Source organism: Microcaecilia unicolor, chromosome 8, assembly GCF_901765095.1.
Source record: "Microcaecilia unicolor chromosome 8, aMicUni1.1, whole genome shotgun sequence".
Classification (NCBI taxonomy): Eukaryota; Metazoa; Chordata; class Amphibia; order Gymnophiona; family Siphonopidae; genus Microcaecilia; species Microcaecilia unicolor.
The window spans coordinates 233,767,185-233,786,701 of record NC_044038.1 but is presented as its reverse complement, the minus strand read 5'-3'; the positions used below and the strand labels follow the sequence as shown (position 1 = coordinate 233,786,701).

Here is a 19,517-nt window from a genome sequence, read left to right as displayed (position 1 = left end):
TATTTCAGCCTCAAGACATCAATTTGGATAATTTTTGTTGCCACCAAGATCTACTTCTCTGCAGTGTATTGTTTCTAGCAAAAAAGGTGCCAGAACTCATATGCTAGGCCGCCCTTCAGGATTGGGGTGATCGCTAAGGGACCCACCCCACAATAGCCAGGTCCCTTGCAACCAGTCACAGAATCTATGACAAGGCAGAATTGGTGCGTAGAGCCTGAGCTCTTTCATTAAAACTTGGGGACCATGGGTCAATTTTAGCAAAGAAAAGGTGCTAGTACTCAGTACCCCCTAGTACCCCCTCAAAAAAAGCCCTGCTTCTCTGCCAGCTACATCAGTGCTCCTGCCCAGGCTTATACGTCCATCATAGTAGCCTTCCCTCATGGAGCTCATTATCGGCAATGGCTAGTAATCTCGTGACATCCATTTTCAGGGTACTTTAATTCAAATACATGAATTTAAAAATGAAGAGCTTAAATAATACATTTTCATTGTGGCAAACCCAATTGGAGCACCTAAATTATTTTTCACACACTTCTGGATGTGCTCCTTGGTTTTTGTGTGAAGGTCTGCTGTTTCATCAGGTTCCTACAGGCAGTCGGAGAAATTTATGTCTGGTCTCCCAGGTCACGGGGCTCAGCTTGCAGACAATTAGCTTCCTTTAAGCAGGAATGTCTGTAACAAGGCCAAAGATGGGGATGAGAACAAGAATATTCACACATCATGCTTGGCCTTTGTTTTATCATCTGTTTCAGTCTCGAATGCAAAGAATTTCATGGTGAATGCAGGATTTCACACTCGCTTTATGTTGTCTGACAAAAGTCCTTTGAATAAATTATACAGTTTTTGTTAGAGAAGATTCATGATTGCAGAGCCATAGAGAGATTTTCAGATTGAATGGAATGCGTGCATTCTTGTATTCAGCTTCCAATACAGAAATGCGGGGATAAGAGGAGCCTTGTTTGATCAGGCAGCCTTCCTCCCACTCCTTGGAGTCCTCGCAGAACCTGCCCAAATCCTAATTATTTGTATTAATGGCAGGAGTATTCCAAGCAAAGGTTACCTGGGTTTTCATTTTACTGTGACGATTTAAAACTGGCAATGGCCTAGAGATACAAGAATGGGTAAACCTCCTCTCCCTGGTGTGCTTATAGACCATAGGATTTCAACCCAGTCCTGGAGACCCACACAGTCAGTCTGGACTTCAGGACATCCACAATGAATATACAGGAGAGAGATTTGCATGCACTGCCTCCATTGTATGCAGTGGTGTGCTGGAGCAGGCTCTCACAGGCTCGCAAGAGCCGGTTGTTAAGTTTTTAAGAATTTTGGGAGCCGGTTGTTAAAGTTGGGCCCTCCATGGCTACTTTAACAACTGGCTCCCAAAATGTGGGCTTGGGACCCCTGATGAATTCTCTTTTACTTTGCTGGTGGGGATGCTGAGCCCTGCCAGCCAAGTAAATAGACTCCTTGTTTCCAGCTCTGAGCAGCAGGCTGGGACTTCTGGAGCATGTGAGAGAAGTTCCAGCATGCTGCTCAGAGCAAGACGTTGGGAGTGGAGGCAGTCCATTTATTGGCTGCCAGCAAAGGTATGCCTAGCCTGCCCGCAGGAAGGGAGGGAGGAGAGAGAGGCCTGATAAGGAAATGACAAAGAGAAAATTCTTATATATTTTACAGGCTTACATGTTGAAAATATTAATTTCATCTGATTGCTTAGTCTGGGAGTTTTTTCTAGATGCTAGATTAACTTTTGATAACCATATTTCTCAGTTGGTCTCTTCTTCATTTTACTATCTACGCCAATTAGGCAGGATTTGTACTTATTTTACAGAGTCTGATTTTGCTCAGTTGTTTTATGCTTAGGTTATTTCACGCATTGATTATTGGTTAGCTTAGCGGAGTTTTAAAAAAGGTTTAGACGGCTTCCTAAAGGAAAAGTCCATAGACCGTTATTAAATGGACTTGGGAAAATCCACTATTTCTGGGATAAGCAGTATAAAATGTTTTGTACTTTTTTGGGATCTTGCCGGGTATTTGTGACCTGGATTGGCCACTGTTGGAAACAGGATGCTGGGCTTCATGGACCTTTGGTCTGTCCCAGCATGACAACACTTATGTACACGCGTCACTTATGTACACGCGTCAACCTTTTCTCACATGAGCACGCAGTTTTGGAATACACTGCCGCGCAACTTAAGAACGATCCACGAGCAAGCTTCCTTCCGCAGATTATTGAAGACCCATCTTTTTGAAAAAATTTACGGAAAGAACCAAAACACATAGAGTCCATACTTACTGTTCATTAATGCATCATACATCCACTTCTGAACTCTCATTCCCGTAATATCACATCACTCATACCTTTACTCACAGAAAGTATTTATACCATATGTCTTCATGCCTTATTATCGCCCTCTAAGCTCCCATTGTCTCCTTCCAACGTCTCAATGTTTGTGTTCCATTGTTACATTCCTTAACGACACCTCGATTGTCTCGCATAACTCTGCACAATGTAATCCATAACCAATCTGTAACAAATTGTATTTCCATCATTTAACTCATATTGTAAGCCACACTGAACCCACAAAAAGGTGGGAAAATGTGGGATACAAATGCAATAAATAAATAAATTCTGAATGGAATCTTGTTACTCTTTGGGGTTCTACATGGAATGTTGCTACACTTTGAACTTCTGCATGGAATCTTCTTATTCTTTAGAATTCTAGAATCTTGCTACTCTTTGAAGTTCTACATGGAATGTTGCTACTCTTTGGGTTTCTGCCAGGTACTTGTGACCTGGATTGGCCACTGTTGGAAACAGGATGCTGGGCTTGATGGACCTTTGGTCTTTCCCAGTATGGCAACACTTATGTACTTAAGTACCTAATAAGAGTTTAAAAAATACTCCAGCGTGTTCAAAATGCAGCTGTTCGACTTTTGAAGAATTTAGGTTTACAGGATCATATCTCACCTATTCTTTCTTCTATGCATTGGCTTCCAATTTTAAAACGTTGCATTTTCAAAACACTGGTGTTGGCATTTGTTTCATGGCATGGCACCAAAATATGTTTCCGATAAACTGTCAGTTTATACCCCTGAGTGATCATTACATTCTCATAGCGAGAGGCATTTTCTTTCACCTCCTGCCAGATCCTTTTAGTTAGAATGTAAAATGGTGAAAGCTTTCTCTTTTATTTTATGAGGAACAAGGTTCCTCCCTCTGTGAGATCTATTCATTTCCTAAATAGTAGATAGTTACAACCCTCCCTCAACTCCACTGATAGCTGGTTCCAAAACTTAGGTCCTGAATAACAAAATACAGAGGACCTTGTAGATTATTATTTGGAAAAATTGTGCACATATTAAGATGAATGTTAAAAGAATTTTACCAATAATGAGTGGAGTGGAACAGGTGGATGTGAAGCATCTGTTCACACTTTCCAAAAATACTAGGACTAGGGGGCATGCGATGAAACTACAGTGTAGTAAATTTAAAACAAATCGGAGAAAATGTTTCTTCACCCAACGCATAATTAAACTCTGGAATTCGTTGCCGGATAACGTGGTGAAGGCGGTTAGCTTGGCAGAGTTTAAAAAGCTATATAAATGCTAAATAGTAGTAGTAGTAGTAAAAAGGGGTTAGACGGTTTCCTAAAGGACAAGTCCATAAACCACTACTAAATGGACTTGGGAAAAATCCACAATTCCAGGAATAACATGTATAGAATGTTTGTACGTTTGGGAAGCTTGCCAGGTATCCTTGGCCTGGATTGGCCGCTGTCGTGGACAGGATGCTGGGCTCGATGGATCCTTGGTCTTTTCCCAGTGTGGCATTACTTATGTACTTATTTACCAATGATACTCACGAACACCACGAGACCAAGTCAGGCTTAAAGCACTTTTATTTCTTGCAAGGAGACAAATCCAGTATACCCTCATGAAGTTGTCTGCCCTCCCCATACCTTCCCGTTTCTTATATTCCTTTTTAGACTCTCATCTACGTGCAGCTGTACATGAAGCATATCTTTTAAGCTTGGATGAACATGTCACAGTTTTAGGCCATTAGGACGTTTTTACAAGCTAGGCAAAAAGCATATCTAAGAACATTTGGGTCTTCTTGTAACACACAAGGTCAGAAGCCATTTCTTTTCTTATAATCTACACTTGTTTAGTATATGTTAAAATGATTAAATCAATAATTTCCCTACAATGTACATGTACTTTTTGTGAAAGGCGTGTACTCTTTTGGAAGACTGCAAACTATTCATGACACATAAAACAAACTTGACATTTTGGGGGGGGGGGGAGTTCCGTCATTTTGGGCAAAAACATGACATGAAACAACATGCAGGCAGAGGCAAGACTTGAACTCAGCCATTTCCTGGCTAGTTATTCTAACCCTAGGTTATTTCGTAATCCTATAAATACTGTTTGCCATTGAATCAATAGCACCAAGGAGCATTACGGACTATGGTGCTGTGAGTAATCAGTCATTGAAGGTCCATCGCTGGTATGGGAAGCAATATCATTGCAGGACTGCTGACATAGGTGCTACAAGATACTGGCACATAATTCTTGGCCACTCCTTCCCCTCTGGTCTTCCAGAGATTCTCGGCGGCCATTTTGAATCTCGCCGAGACCGTCAGGAACCAGTCAGGAGGACGGAGAGCAGCGCGCTGGGCAGGAAAGAGGGGGCTCTTTCCTGCCCCGACGTCACTAGACCACCAGGGAACATCGCGTCACGTAAGTAGGGGAGGGCGATCCCGAACTCGGACAAGACGCACCGGAGCACTTAGGTTTTAGAGGAGGGAAAAAGGAAAAATTTTTTTTTCCTATTTCCCTCCTCTAAAACCTAGGTGCGTCTTATGGTCCGGTGCGTCTTATGGTCCGAAAAATACGGTATTTGCAACCCCTGTAATACCCTCTGATGACTGAGTGGCAGCAAGTCTATCCTGGCTGTAAAATGTTCTTGATTCTGTGACATTCATGACCTTCAGACAGAAAAGCAAAGTACCTCAGGCCATTTCCAAAGCTGGGTTTCCCATGTGGCTCCACACCCACCACTGTGCAGGCCCCGAGATACATTTGTAAATGTTAACACAATTCAATTTGACACCAGAAGACATAAATGAGAAAATATAACTAGATGAGGAAGGATATGAAAGAAAGTAGAAAAAAGCTATTTTTAGATTTCCAGGGATAACACAAGTTGTAGATGTTGACTGTAACTGCTTTTTAAAATTTCAGCCAAAGCCAAAACTGCTACCAAAACTGTCTAAACACTTTTGGCTGAAACCGAAACTGCGGCTGAACCTTATTGCCTGGTTTTGGCCAAAACTGAAACCAAAAACTAAAGTTTGGTTCTGTGAATGTGAACCAATGAGGCCCACTGTAGGGTTACCATATTGTGTCCTCTGAAAAAGAGGGCATGTCACGCCCCCCCTGCCCCGCCCACACCACACCCCTTTCACATACTCACCCCGCCCTTCCTCACTCTCATCCCAACCCCTGTCACATATTACACTCCCCCCGGGTCACATATTCCTCTCCCCTGCCCCCCCCCCCCCCCCGTCACCTCCCCTTCCCTTACTATCTACTGCCCTGGTGATCTAGTGACCTCTTCGGGGCAGGAAAGAGCCCCCTCTTTCCTGCCCGGAGCGCTGTCCTTGCCCTGCATCCTGTCATTGTGACGGTCTCGGGATTCAAAATGGCCACCGAGAGTTGAAGTCTCATGAGGCTGCTTCAACGCTCAGCGGCCATTTTGAATCCCGAGACCGTCACACAGCAACAGGATGCAGGGCAAGTTCAGCGCTCCGGGCAGGAAAGAGGGGGCTCTTTCCTGTCCTGAAGAGGTCACTAGACCACCAGGGCAGTAGATAGTAAGTAAGGGGAGGGGAGGCTAGGATAGGTCCGCCGCTCGCCCACCTGTTTGTCCAGAAATCCAGACAAACGGGCGGACTAGCAAAACCTGCCCAGACATGTCCTCAAAAAGAGGACACGTCCGGGTAAATCCGGACGTATGGTAACCCTAGCCCACTGGGGTCAGCAGCCCTCTGCTAAACACACAGGTGATTATTACACTCCATTCTCAGGAACTGTAAACACAGGCTGACATTTGGGAGAGCCATTTTACTGAGGACTTCTCTAATGTCAGTAGCACTCTCAAAATGGCTGCCATGATCTCTTGTAGCAGTCTCGTGAGATTGCTACTAGAGATCATGGCAGCCATTTTGACAGCAGAGCACCTGGGGATCACTCCTGCCCTCACTACACCCTTAGACTGCCAGGGATAGTACGATAAACCTGAGGAGGCACCTACAGGTGGGCAGTGGGCAAAATTTTCGGCTTCCGCTGAAAACATAGCCTTAATTTGACCGAAACCAAAACTGGGCAGAAAAAAAAGATTTGGGGCCAGTTTTGGCATTGTAAATGAAACTGAAACCAAAATTCAATCAGCTTCCAATAAGTTGTTAAATAAAATGTGAGCTGTTTTCTGGTTCATATTAGCACCTGAAAGCTATTAACCCTCTAAGGTCAAAAAGCCTTTGGCGTTCTTTGGTTGGGATGCTATGAGGTATAGACACTGCAGTCGATGCTGACTGATGAGGCTCTGGAGAAAGTCAAAGCTTACGTGTTTACAACTTCCATAAGCTTTCTTTTCTTCTGGCCCTTGTTGTAAAACATTCTCAAAGAAAACACGTTGGTGTATGTATCCAGTCTGCTTCCTGTTTATCTAAAAAGGGTCATAGCCCAGATGGAGAATTTGCTACATACTTAAGGAATAATGATGGCATCTTTACTGACCTTAAAGTCTACTGCCTACCAGTGACGTACCAAGGGTGGGGAGGTGCCGTGTGTGCCTCTCCTTCGTTCGCTCCATGCTCCCTCTGCCCCGGAACAGGTTCCTGTTCCGGGCCAGAGGGAGCATGGAATGAACGAAGGACAGGCGTGCGCGGCACCCCCCCAGCGGCGTGCACCCGGGGGGGTTCTTTCATGGGGGAGTGTCCTTTCGCCGGGGGGGGGGCACTGCACCCGGGGGCGGGGCGCATCGGCAATCCGCCCCGGGTGTCAGCCCCCCTAGGAACGCCACTGCTGCCTACACATAGTGTTAGCCTCAGGGGTTTTTTTTTGAGGGGGTACTTAGGGGTAGTGAGTACTGGCACCTTTTCCATTGTCTGCTAAAATTGACCCATGGACCCCACGTTTTAATGAAAGAGCTCAGGCTCCACACACCGATTCTGCCTTGTCATAGATTCTGTGATTGGTTGCAGGGGGCCTGGCTATTGTGGGGTGGGTCCCTCAGTGATCGCCTCACCCCTGAAGGGTGGCCTGGCATTTGAGTACCGGCACCTTTTTCGCTAGAAAATATGCACTGGTTAGCCTTGTGGTATAATGGAGTGTGCTTTGTACTGCAGTACAGGAGAATTCAGATTAAAGCAAAACTATATCAAACTGCTGCTGCCTCACTGTTATACCACAAGCCCTGTTCTATATAACATAGTAACAAAGTAGATGACGGCAGAAAAAGACCTGCACGGTCCACCCAGTCTGCCCAACAAGATAAACTCACGTGTCATTTTTTGTGTATACCTTACCTTGATTTGTACCTGTCCTTTTCAGGGCACAGACCGTATAAGTCTGCCCAGCACTATCCCCGCCTCCCAACCACCTGCCCCGCCTCCCACCACCGGCTCTGGCACAGACCGTATAAGTCTGCCCAGCACTATCCCCACCTCCCACCGCCGGCTAAGCTTCTGGGGATCCCTTCCTTCTGAGGAGGATTCCTTTATGTTTATCCCACGCATGTGCTAACTAACTATTGTCTACTCAGAGACCTGCTCTTCTCCACTCTCACTTCCTGCAGACTTTCTCTCCTTTACATACACCCCTTTCTCTCCCCATGAGCTTTTTCCCACCCAATCTTTTCTCTGAGTTAATCGGTTAGCACAGCTACACTACCACGCACTGAGTGATTAGTGCATGGTTAGCGTGTGAACCCTTAATAGCAGGGGTGTAAGCAAACCTCACGGTGGGAGGGGGACAGAGCCTGAGGGCACATTTTGAGTGCCGCCCCGCTGCCCCCCCACCGCTTCGCCTCGCCCTCCCCACCGCCTCACCTTGCCTCACCTCGCCTCGCCCCCTCACAAACAAATACCTTTGCTGGCAGGGGTCCCCAACCCCCGCCAGCCGAAGCCTTCTTCAGCGCGGTCTCCGGTCCAGCCCCTGCCCCTCTTTCTTCTTGCGCCTCCTGTGCACGCTGACACTGCACAAGAGGAGCAAGAAGAAAGAAGAGCAGGGGGCAGTCAGCAAACGCGGCTGCGCCGTAGACTGCGCTGAAGAAGGCTTCGGCTGGCGGGGGTTGGGGACCCCCCGCCAGCCAAACCAGGGGCTCAGACGAAAAGCTAAACATGTTTAAAAAACAAAGTAAATTCTACATCTAGGGCCCTGTTTACTAAGTCACACTAGAGGCATGTTAGCGTTTTTAGCACACGCTAAGCATTAGCATGCACTAACCGTGTAGATGCCCATAATATATATTCCTATGGGCGTCTACACAGCTAGCAAACGCCAAAAATGCTAGTGCACCTTAGTAAACAGGGTCCCTATTTTGCAGTGGTATGAAAATGTTCCTGCAGCGAAAACTGCCTGAAGGAACTAAGAATTCCAGGGACAAAATGAGAAAATTTGTCATTGGCTACCCGTTAAAGACCGGATCGCTTTTAAAGTTTGCACCCTGGTGCATAAAATCCTCTACGGAGAAGCTCCAGCTTATATGGATAACCTTATCAACTTACCACCTAGGAACTCTGACAGATCATCTCGTTCGTACTTAACTCTCCATTACCCTACATGTTCTGGCCTCAAGTATAAAGCCACTTACGCATCCACCTTCCCCTATGTTGGTGCTCATTTGTGGAATGGATTACCAAAATCTGTAAAAACTACTCCCGATCATCTGACCTTCAGAAAAGCCCTCAAGACCACCTTATTTGGAATAGCTTACGCTAAAGTCCCGCTGTTGCATCCCTAACTGTTGAACTGTACCTATCTTAATGACATCCTCCACTTTCTTACCCCTTCCCCTTTTCTGTAATTACTTACTGATCACTCCTTCTTCCATGTACCTGATTGTTTATGCCAAATTAATGTATGCCTTTTCAGCCCTTTACTGTTGTAAGCCACATTGGGCCTGCCCGCGGGTGGGAAAATGTGGGTTATAAATCAATCAATCAATCAATCAATCTTTAATCAAAACAAAGGCTCCAGAAAAAAAAAACAAGAAGACACGATGAACACAAATCTCCCCCCCCCCCCCCCCCCTCCAAATACTGGATTTTAAAGATTTTAAATTTCTCATAAATTGGCAAATAGACCTACTTAATCATGATATCCACTAGTTACAACAGTAACTAGTAATCTTATCTTAATGCCAAGGAGCTTCCAAATTTCATTCAAAAGGGAAGGAAAAGACTTCAGGAGCCAAATTACTGTTTCATGAAATGAACAAACGGCAAAAACAAACTTTCATAAGTCAGAAAAACCTCCCTTACAATTGTGTTTGGTGTTTCAACAATCATTAAACATACTACATAAACACTTCTGTGTTACTTTGTGCAGTTAAAACCTTTCAATTATAACTAAGATTTAAAATTTAAGCTTCATATTGCAAACACAGCTAGCTTTAAATTTTAAAGTTATAATTGAAATATTTTGCACAGAACTGCTCAAAGTTACACAAAAGTGTTTAGTATACTTAATGATCCTGGAAACACCAAATATGATTTTAAGGGAGGTTTTTCTGACTTATGATGGTTTGTTTTAGCCATTCCTCTAATCCTTAAAGATTTTAACCATGAGTGAAAAAGAAAGAAAACACACCTAACAAAACAAAAAGAAACCCAGAAAAAAAAAGATATAAAATGTATTACTCAAATAAATCTTTTTCTTGCTCATGAGTTATAAACACGGAAGAAGTAAAGCATCTGAGAGCAGGAGCACAGGCTTCAGCCCTTTGTTTGACTGGAGAGGCCAAAGAAATAGGAATGCCTGCCTGTGATGCCACATCACCAGGCTGGCTCCACCAGTTCCTTGGTTTTCAGCACGCCAGGATGCCTGCCAGCCACGCCACTCTGCTCCACTACTCATCTCTCTTTAGCTGACTGGGTCTGGGGATTTCTGCCAGCCACGCTGCTCTGTTCTACTGCTCACTTCTCCCATATTTTTTCATTCAAAAAAACCATCAAGTTGTGGAATTTGTTATCACAGGATGTGGTCAAGGCTTCTAACCTAGCTGGGTTTAAAAAGGAGTTGGAAAAATTCCTACAGAAGTCCATAAACAATTATTAACCAAGTAGACTACGGAATGCCATGGCTCATCCCAGGGAGGGAACTGCAGAAAATGGATTTATTCTCTTGGATCTTCTAGATACTTCCTAGAGGTCCAGACTAGCCATTGTCGGAGACAGGAGGCTTTGCTTGATGGACCTTTGGTTCTTATACTTTTATCCCTGCCAGCCACAGTGTTCAGTTCCACTCCAGATGGCCAATTTAGGGTGGGCTTGAGCTCAAAGAGGGTGGTCCAAAAAATTAATCTCCTTCCCCATCCTCCTTGCCCCTCTCGCACCCCCAAAACAAAAATAAATACCTGAGTTGGCAGGGATTTGCAAGCACTGCCAGCCAAAGACCTCCTCCCGGCAGAAGGAACATTTACACCCTATGCAGCTAGCGCCAATGTCCCTGAGACACTGACATGTCTAACCTCTGCAAATGCGCACAAACTGAGCATACACAAGGGGTGGTGCGGCAGCATTTTGGGGACACTGCTGCTGGTTGCATAGGGTCAAAGGTCTTCAGCTGGTGGGGCTTGTGGATCTCCACCAGCCACACCAACAGAGCACTGATTTTTAGCCCAAAATGGGTGGGCCTCAGTCCACCCAGGCCCACCTGTGGCTACATCACTGGCTCCACTGCTCATCTTTCTATTCAGTTGATGGGACTTAGGGAACCCCATCAGCATATGGTGCCCCGATGCAGCATTTTTTCCTGATCTAAGCAGTTGCTTAGTTTGCTCACTGGTAAAAGCAGCCTTGAAAAAGATGCAGAGGAAAGGAGGGAATGAAAGAGAGAAAAGAAGAGTTTAGGTGTTATTGTTAATTAGCAGTTGATAATGCAGGCTCAAGCGTCTAAGTTGGTGCAATCATGTGTTTTTCTTTTTCAGTTGAAAGTTTTGAGTAAACTGAAGACCTTGCGGCCCAAGTTTGATTTTGAGATCGTGGTTCAAAGTGTGGTACTCTCTAAGATGGACTATTGTAATAGTCTTTACTTGGGGATGTCTGAAGCTAGATGCTTTGCTTCTTAAGACTACCAAGATCTTGTAACATATGCAATCTCATTGATATTGTGTATGTTGCAAGACCTCGGTAGTCTGAAGAAGCAGCTGAGGCCTTCACTAGAAATGCGCACAGTATTATAGAATACGGAAGATCAGCACCTAATTTAGGTGTGAAGAATTACACCTGGTTTCAGTTCGTGTAAATTCTCATGCCCAAAACTGGGCGCAGATCCCGGCGATGAGCGCTGTTCTACAGAATTGTGTGCAGCAGGGGCGTAGCTATGTGAGGCCACGAGGGCATGGGCCCCCACAGATTACGCCCTGGCCCCCTCTACATTTGACTCCCCCCCACCGCCGTCACCGCCCGCCCCCCCCCCGCCCCATCAAATACCTTGTTTGCTGGCGGGGGTCCCCAAACCCTGCCAGCCGAAGAGTTTTCTTCAGCGCCGGTCGACTCCAGCGCCTTCATTGTGGGATCATCTGTTTCTGACGCCTTACGTCCTGCACAAGGCTACATGCAAGGTGCAGGACGTAAGGCATCAAAAACAGATGATCCCACAACGAAGGCACCGGAGTCGACCGGCGCTGAAGAAGACTCTTCGGCTGGTGGGGATTGGGGACCCCCGCCAGCAAACAAGGTACCTGATGCGGCGGCAGGGCGGGCAGCGACGGGGGGGGGGTTGCGATTGCAGCTGCCCAAAGTGGCGGGGCGGGGGGGTTGCAGCGGCGGTCCAAAGTGGTGGCGGTGGGTTGCGGCAGCGGGGGGTCCAAAGTGGCAGGGGGGGCAGCGGTGGGGTTGGCGGCGGGGAGGCGGCTGAACAGTGCCCCCCACCTTGGGCTCTGGCCCCCCCTCCCGCCGAGGTCTGGTTACGCCCCTGGGGTGCAGTGTTCATTTTTTTCAGTGCCCAAATTTAGGTGCCTTTTACCGAATCTAGTCCGTATCTGGTGCTCAAACACATTTAAATGCCAAAATTCTGCTCAGTCCTATTCTGCAAATTCTTGTGTATCTTACATAACACATATTATGCACATGGGTGATATGATACAGACGTTCAAATATTTGAAAAGTATTAATCCGCAAACGAACCTTTTCCTGAGATGGGAAGGCGGTAGAACTAGGGGCATGAAATGAGATTGAAGGGGGGGCAGACTCAAGAAAAATGTCAGGAAGTATTTTTTTCACGGAGAGAGTGGTGGATGCTTGGAATGCCCTCCCGCGGGAGGTGGTGGAGATGAAAACGGTAATGGAATTCAAACATGGTTGGGATACACATAAAGGAATCCTGTTCAGAAGGAATGGAACCTCAGAAGCTTAGCGCAGATTGGGTGGCAGAGCCGGTGGTGGGAGGTGGGGCTAGTGGTTGGGAGGCGGGGCTAGTTCTGGGCAGACTTCTACGGTCTATGCCCTGAAAATGGCAGATAATGGCAGATACAAATCAAAGTCAGGTATATACATAAAGCCGCACATATGAGTTTATGTTGTTGGGCAGACTGGATGGACCGTGCAGGTCTTTTTCTGCCGTCATCTACTATGTTATATGTTATGTTTAAGCAGAGTCTGGGCAGAGCATTTACATAGGTAACCTAAAGAATTCTGTTACACACGTAGCTACATCACTTAGGCGCATTCCATAAGAACATAAGCGTTGTCCAGTTAAATCACTCTGAATATTGAGCTCCAAGATTCAGTGGTTCTGAACCTGCTCCTAGAGGCACACCTAGCCAGGTGGATTTTCAGGATTCCACAATGAATAAACATGAGATCAATTTGCATACAAGTGGTCTTCAAAGATATATATAAATGCATTTCATGCCTGTTCATGGAGGTAATCCTCACCCCACCACCCTCTTCCCTTACTGGCTAGGTGTGCCTCCAGGACAGTTGAGAACCACCGTCTTAAGTTTCATTGCAGGCTTCCACTAGGGTTCAGTGCTTAAATCCTACATCCTTCTCCCTCACAGCCTCTCCCCTTTCTCTACATCATTGGATTCTTCTAGGCCTTTTAGGATAGGAAACTGCAACCTTCTGATTGTTATTTGTTTGTACTTTCAGAATTGCCTTTTGATTTGCTTTATATATGCCTATTGAGCCAAAGGGGGAAAGAGAGCAGGAGAATGTCCACATGTGAGGAAGATAAAACCTTTTTTTAATACAGGGTCTCTTTTGTTCTCCACTCACTTTCTAAAACTGTCCCTGGAAACCATTACTTTCCTAGACTTTTGGCCAGAGATCACAGATCTCTTGATAGAAGCCAGAGCCCTGCAACGCCTAGACAAAATTTTTCAAATGCACTGACAATTACAGGTGCCAATGCTGCTGCTTCCAGGGCTACGTTTACATTTCATGCATCCCTAGGTGCAGGATTTTTGGCACTATCCTTCCACTGTTCCCTCTAAGCTGAACGGGTGTCCTCCATCTACAGTCTTGCCAGTGGGGGGGGGGGGGGTGCTATTTCACTATCACATTTTCAATTGTGAGGGGCAGGCAAGTTCTGCAGGACTCCAGGGAACCTGCCTGTCCCTAGAGATTGAAAACACAATATTGAAACACCACCCCCTACTGGCAGCAATGCAGTTGGAGGACACTCAATCAGCTTAGAGGGAACCATGTGGGTGGCAGATAGGATTGTATGGGAAGGAGGGGGCATTGGGTGAGGCATTGGCTCCCTATCAAAGAACGAATAAACTTCAAAGTCCACACTTTGATCCACAAAATCCTTCACGGAGAATCTCCAAATTAAATGGCCAACCTAATCGACCTTCCAGCCAGGAACGGGTCCAAATTTTCTCGAACATATCTCAATCTTCACCTTCCCAATTGCAAAGGTCTCAAATACAAAACCTACTACACATCCAACTTCTCCGTTATAGGCAGCCAACTCTGGAACGCCATACCAAGACACATCAGAACAACCAACGAACTACCCTTCTGAAAGTTGCTGAAAACATACCTCTTCAAACAAGCCTACCCAAACGGCCCAACTTAATTTACGAACCTAATCCACACCACTAACATTAACGTACCTCAATCCTACCCCCCACATCTCTCCCTCTTGTCCTTCTCTACCCAATTGTATTATCTCTGTGATACTCTGTACCACTTCATTGTGTCATCCCTGTGATACTTTGTAATCACACATTGTGTTATCTCTATGACACTTTGTACCCATACATTGTATTATCTCTGTGATACTTTGTACCCATACATTGTAAGCCGCACTGAACCTGCTATCGAACGGGAAAGAGCGGGGTATAAATGCTACAAATAAATAAATAAATTATTTCAACATGATGCTGAAGCCTCGGACCCTCCAAACTTACCATGGGTTACAATAGATTTAGCAATCATTTTTAACATAAGCTTGCCTACTAATGTTGCTACTAATTGGGTTTCTGCCGGGTACTTGTGACTTGCATTGGCCTCTGTTGGAAGCAGGATACTGGGCTATATGGATCATTGGTCTGACCCAGTATGGCTATTCTTATGTTCTTACTTTTCAGTTATAGTGTCCCGTGTAGTGCAAGTACCCCTGGGCACATGCCTACTGTGTCTAATGGAAAATCCAGCCTTGAATGCCTAAGAGTCAACTCTGTGGGTGCTTGAGCACCCCCAATATTGAAGTACATAAGTACATAAGTATTGCCATACTGGGAAAGACCAAAGGTCCATCAAGCCCAGCATCCTGTTTCCAACAGTGGCCAATCCAGATCACAAATACCTGGCAAGATCCCAAAAAAGTACAAAACATTCTATACTGCTTATCCCAGAAATAGTGGATTTTCCCCCAAGTCCATTTAATAACTACTACTACTTAACATTTCTAGAGCGCTACTAGGGTTACGCAGCGCTGTACAATTTAACAAAGAGAGACAGTCCCTGCTCAAAGAGCTTACAATCTAATAGACAAGTGAACGGTCGGTCCGATAGGGGCAGTCAAATTGGGGCAGTCTGGATTCACTGAACGGTAAGGGTTAGGTGCCGAACACAGCATTGAAGAGGTGGGCTTTAAGCAAAGACTTGAAGACGGGCAGGGAGGGGGCTTGGCGTAAGGGTTCAGGAAGGTTGTTCCAAGCATAGGGTGAGGCGAGGCAGAATGAGCGGAGCCTGGAGTTGGCGGTGGTGGAGAAGGGTACTGAGAGGAGGGATTTATCCTGTGAACGGAGGTTACGGGCGGGAACGTAAGGGGAGATGAGGGTAGAGAGGTAGTGAGGGGCAGCAGACTGAGTGCATTTGTAGGTAAGAAGGAGAAGCTTGAATTGAATGCGGTATCTGATCGGAAGCCAGTGAAGTGACCTGAGGAGAGGGGTGATATGAGTATATCGGTTCTGGCGGAATATGAGACGTGCAGCAGAGTTCTGAACAGACTGAAGGGGGGATAGATGGCTAAGTGGGAGGCCGGTGAGGAGTAAGTTGCAGTAGTCCAGGCGAGAGGTAATGAGAGCGTGGACGAGAGTTCGGGTGGTGTGTTCAGAGAGGAAAGGGCGAATTTTGCTGATGTTAAAGAGGAAGAAGCGACAGGTCTTGGCTATCTGCTGGATATGCGCAGAGAAGGAGAGAGAGGAGTCAAAGATGACTCCGAGGTTGCGGGCAGATGAGACGGGGAGGATGAGGGTGTTATCAACTGAGATAGAAAGTGGAGGAAGAGGAGAAGTGGGTTTTGGTGGAAAGACGATAAGCTCGGTCTTGGACATGTTCAGTTTCAGGTGGCGGTTGGACATCTAGGCAGCAATGTCGGATAAGCAGGCCGATACCTTTGCCTGGGTCTCCGCGGTGATGTCTGGTGTGGAGAGATACAGTTGGGTGTCATCAGCATAGAGATGATACTGGAAACCATGAGATGAGATCAGGGAGCCCAGGGAAGAGGTGTAGATTGAGAAGAGAAGGGGTCCAAGGACCGATCCCTGGGGAACACCAACAGATAAGGGGATGGGGGTGGAGGAAGATCCATGAGAGTGAACTTTGAAGGTGCGGTGGGAGAGATAGGAGGAGAACCAGGAGAGGACAGAGCCCTGGAACCCAACTGAGGACAGTGTGGCAAGAAGTAAGTCATGATTGACAGTGTCAAAAGCGGCGGATAGATCCAGGAGGATGAGGATGGAGTAGTGGCCTCTGGATTTGGCAAGGAACAGGTCATTACAGACTTTAGAAAGTGCTGTTTCTGTCGTGAAGAGGGCGAAAACCGGATTGAAGCGGATCAAGGATGGCATGAGAGGAGAGAAAATCAAGGCAGCGGCTGTGGACTGCGCGCTCAAGTGTCTTTACCACATTCTCTGGCAACAAATTCCAGAATTTAATTACACATTGAGTGAAGAAACATTTTCTCCAATTCGTTTTAAATTTACTACATTGTAGCTTCATTGCATGCCCCCTAGTCCTACTATTTTTGGAAAGCGTGAACAGACGCTTCACATCTACCCGTTCAACTCCACTCATTATTTTATAGACCTCTATCATATCTCCCCTCAGCCACCTTTTCTCCAAGCTGAAGAGCCCTAGCCGCTTTAGCCTTTCCTCATAGGGAAGTTGTCCCATCCCCTTTATCATTTTCATCGCCCTTCTCTGCACCTTTTCTAATTCCACTATATCTTTTTTCAGATGTGGCGACCAGAATTGAACACAACATTCGAGGTGCGGTCGCACCATGGACCGATACAAAGGCATTATAACATCCTCATTTTTGTTTTCCATTCCTTTCCTAATAACACCTAACATTCTATTTGCTTTCTTAGCCGCAGCAGCACACTGAGCAGAAGGTTTCAACATATCATCAACGACGACACCTAGATCCCTTTCTTGGTCCGTGACTCCTAACGTGGAACCTTGCAGTCAACTCTGTGGGTGCTTGAACACCCCCAATATTGAAGAAACTCCCTGTGTCCAGGGAGAGGTAATTTCTTTGGAGTCAAAGTGAAAGTAAACAAGCAATGTGAACAGGATAATAAAAAAATGTAGTTGAATTGAAATTGCAGCTGTTAAATAGCTGAATGTGATAATATTTGTGCATAAATTCCTGCAGTTCCTCTTGTTAACTTTTTACAACTGGAGCACTGCGTTAAAGTCATAAACAGTAGAGAAAGAAAAGGAGAAAGTCAATCGTCATAAACATTTGCCGTATTTCAAGTAATCTACTACTGCTATTAAACATTTACAAGATGAATACAGCACTTCTCAGACTCACAGAACAAGCCATCCTTACTCAGCAGAGCGAACAATTTACCTGACAGATGGACAGTGAGGAGAGATGAGAGCAGGGTTGCCAGGTGAAAAATTTTTTTCCCACCCAAACCAGCCTAAATCTAGCCGAAACTCAAACCCCGCCCCTGACACCCCCACCCCGCGTCATCACCCCCATCCCTGCCGTCATCAACCCCGCCCCCGTCGTCATCAACCCCGCCCCCACCGTCATCGGCCCTGCCTCCCCCATCATCGGCCCCGCCCAGAACGTCACTAACCCCGCCCCCCGCGGCCGAAAAAACCGCCAAAAAAACCGCCCAAAAGGCAAAAAAGCCCAAAAAACCGCAACCCGCCGTGGGCAAAAATTTCCCACGGCAGGTCGCGGAAAACCGCCCAATTGGGCGGTAAAACCGCCCACCTGGCAACACTGGATGAGAGGTAAGGAGAAGATGTGGATCCTGAAATGTACAGAGGGTGGTAGATCACTGTTTTCTGTCTTTTACTTTCCCTTTCACTCAGTGACAAATGGCCGCTTGCAGAGCCAGCCTAAATGTGTTATTCTAATTCTTCCCTCCAAAAACTTAAACTCAAATCCTGTTCAGCCACTTCCTTACTACTAGTACGACTCATCATTTCTATAGCACTACTAAATGTACGCAGTGCTGTACACGTTATATGCAGGCAGTGATGATCCTAGGTTGGCTGCCACCCGGGCTGCATCACTGATGCGCACCCCCCCCCCCCCCCCCTACCGGTGGATTTTTAGCTGCTGGGAGGAGCCGCGCGGCTCTTGGCTCCGCTGGCTCCCTGCTCCCTCTGCCCCGGAACAGGAAGTAACCTGTTCCGGGGCAGAAGGAGCAGGGAACCAGCGGAGCCGACAAGCGCATGGCTGCTCTCTGCACCCCCCCCCCCCAGCAGCGTGCACCCAGGGCGGACCACCCCCACCGCCCCGCCCTTGGTACGCCGCTGTATGCAGGTATTTTCCCTGTCCCTAGTGGGCTCATAATCCAAATTTTGCACCTGGGGCAATGTGAGAGTTAAGGGGGTTGTTGATGCAGATTACTCGAGCTAAGCTTTAATAAACATGGGGGTAAGTGACTTACCCACTTCCTTAAAATAGACCCCCTCCTACCAGACCTGCCCAATCTCCTGCTTTTGCAGATCATCTCCTGTCAGGGCGCCAGGATCTCCCACTGAACAGCCTCCCAGGAGAAGATGACGTTTTATGAAGGCGTCTACTGTTGTCATTGGGAAGAGAGGCTACTTGTTCTGGTGTCCCTGGCTGTGAATTGGCACGTACCAGGGGTGGACCTGTGGGCAGGGCTGGGCAGAGTGGGTGGGCACTAAATCTTCCACTTAAAATTTCGGCCCCTCTTGGCAACTCTGTCCTGCTCCGATTTAACTGGCATCTTTCTGGAGCAAACGTCCAGAATGTTCTTCCTGCAGCTGCAAAGGAAAGCACATTTTGGCAATTGCCATTTATACTCAGCAGGTTTGAACTTAGGGACAAATAAATAAACAAAAGGTCACAAACCAAGGGCGGGGCGGTGGGGGCAGTCCGCCCAGGGTGCACGCCACTGGAGGGGTGCAGAGAGGGGTTACTTCCTGTTCCGGGGCAGAGGGAGCAGGGAGCCGAGAGCCGCGCGGCTGCTCCCAGCAGCTAAGAATGCACCTGGGGGGGGGGGGGCGGTTTGATGTGCCGGGGGGGTGTCGTGCTGCACCCAGGGGGGGGGGGGAGGATGTGCATCGGCGATCCGCCCCGGGTGGCAGCCGACCTAGGATCATCACTGTCACAAACTCCATTTAAAGTTTATTCTTTTACATTTTTAAATTGTACTTAAAATTTTTAGTGTGACTCAGCTCTATTCTGTTACTACTGGCGTTCCTTTCCCTCTTTCTGCTTTATATTACTATCTAAATTTTTATTTTTATTTATTTTTGTTACATTTGTACCCCGCACTTTCCCACTCATGGCAGGCTCGATGCGGCTTACATGGGGCAATGGAGGGTTAA

General features: G+C 46.7%; 1 long non-coding RNA gene across 1 annotated transcript; it reads right to left on the bottom strand.

The window, feature by feature from the left end:
• Positions 1 to 294: 294 nt before the first annotated feature.
• Positions 295 to 19,072, bottom strand: LOC115476408. Its single transcript, XR_003943175.1, has 3 exons — positions 19,039 to 19,072; positions 18,805 to 18,950; positions 295 to 821 (listed from the first exon to the last, which is right to left on the bottom strand). It is a non-coding gene; the product is annotated as an uncharacterized LOC115476408 (long non-coding RNA).
• Positions 19,073 to 19,517: the final 445 nt, after the last annotated feature.